This window comes from Rousettus aegyptiacus, unplaced genomic scaffold (assembly GCF_014176215.1).
Source record: "Rousettus aegyptiacus isolate mRouAeg1 unplaced genomic scaffold, mRouAeg1.p scaffold_m13_p_13, whole genome shotgun sequence".
NCBI classification, from domain to species: domain Eukaryota; kingdom Metazoa; phylum Chordata; class Mammalia; order Chiroptera; family Pteropodidae; genus Rousettus; species Rousettus aegyptiacus.
The window spans coordinates 15152181-15154318 of record NW_023416288.1 but is presented as its reverse complement, the minus strand read 5'-3'; positions in this window follow the sequence as shown (position 1 = coordinate 15154318).

The following is a 2138-nucleotide window of genomic DNA, read 5'->3' as shown; positions in this document are numbered from 1 at the left end:
ACTATATTGATAGGAAATAGAAGAAAGAGTTAAAAACAGAGAGGAAATGGAAACCAGGCATACTTAGGCAACTAGAAAATTCTCAGACCATTCAGTAAAATTATGCTTTTCTTTTAGGTCAAGAGATTCTAGTTGGTAAGAAATTTAAGCAATTTTCTTTCCATAATCATTAACATCTTGCTTTCAATTAGCAGAAATTCTTCAAAAGTTAAAAAATGAGAATATATAAAATCAAGGGAAATTTTAATACAAAGCATATGGAAAATCTGATACAGAATATATCAGATTTATGTTCATCCATCTGTTATAATAATGTATAAGGGTAGGACAAATAGGAAATTCATAATTTAGAAATTTATTAAGTCTGTGTAATATGCTTATGTTTAATGTTTTACTTTTTTTCTATCAGAATACAGCTTAAGATTGATAGAACATAGATCCCTGATATAAAGTATATGATATAAAATTTAAATATTTCCAACACACACATACAGCAATAGTCATCAAATAAATACTAAAATAAAAACAAAATGAAATAAAACAAAATCTTCCAAAATATACAAACATTTTATGTGTGAATGACTGATATTGATGGCCCCCTTTCCTCAATATAAGCAATTTAGAGTAATAGAAATGAACATTTTTAGTACCTATCATATGCCATGTATTATACTTATAGTTCATATTTAATCATTATAATGATTATATTAGTAAATTATTATTTTACCCTTGTCAAAAACTGACATATTAGAAATTTAGACATATTATCAAAAACAACTAAGTTTTATCTTTCTACCTTACCCCCTCCTCCTCTTTCTTTAAGAAAAAAAAAAAAAAAGACAATTTATCTTTATCACATAACAAGAAATCCAGAGACAGACAATTGCTTATGTTGGTTTGACAGCTCAGCAAGTTAGAGCTAATTTCTTTGCAGATCTCTTGACTTTTCCTTCATGGTTGCAATATGGCTGTAGCTGTTTCAAACATCACTTACTGTATGCGAAGGAGAAAGAAAAGGACAGGAAAGGATTGTACCAGCCACATCTGTTCCTTTTTGTAAAAAAAGAAAAAGTTTCTTAATAGATATCTCTAGCAGATTACTGCTTACTTAAAAAATTGCTTTAAAATAATAAAGCATAGCAACATATAAGAAGGTATACAACTTGAACAACAGCCCATGATCATCACAAAATAAACACTTAGGGCAAGAAAAAGGACATTGTCAACATTCTAGAGACTCTCCGCCTTGCACTCTCCTAATTACTATAATTTCTAACCCCACTCCCAATATTACAATTCTACTTTTATAAAAATCATGTCAATGCTTTTCTTTATTATATCCTCAAATATGCATAAACACTATAACTTTACAAGTTTCTTGAACTTTTAAAAATGAATGTAAGCACACTGTTTTATTGAGTCTTTTTCTTTCAATATTTTATCTTGAATATATATCAAATTTATTTCATGTAATCATGATTTGTTCATTTTAATTTCTGTATATTATTTCATTGTAGTAATATACTTCAATTCATTTATCCATTACATTTTTGAAGAACATTTAGATTGCTTCTAGTTTTTGGCTAATGCTGATAATACTCTAGTGAATATTCTTATTAACATTTATTTTGGGGCATGTGAATACCTTTCTATTGGATATTTACATGGTATATTGAAGCTGACTCCCATTCACAAGAGCCAATTATACTCATCTATTCCCAACTCCGAGTTCAGTGACATTTTGCTGGTAGCTTGGAATCAGTCACCCTAAGTGTTTACTCTATGGAAATCAGCAAATACTATGAATAAGAAGTCCCATCTTCCACCTGAGAACTAGATATTAAAGATTTACCAGCACAACATTGGGCATTTATTTGGAAATGGATTTGCTTACTCATTGGTTGTCTTTCACTTTTAATATATGATGAGAAACTGCTTTCAAAAAAGTCATATCAATTTATATACCCATCAGCAATATAGGATAATGCCTATTTTTCCATATCCTTGCTGTTTTAATTTTACCCATTTTGATGAGTGTGCAGTTGCCTTATATTGTATTTTTAATTTGCATCTCCCTGACGACTAATAAGTTTATGGACCAATCGGATGTATTTTTGTGAAGTGTTCAAGTCTCTTTA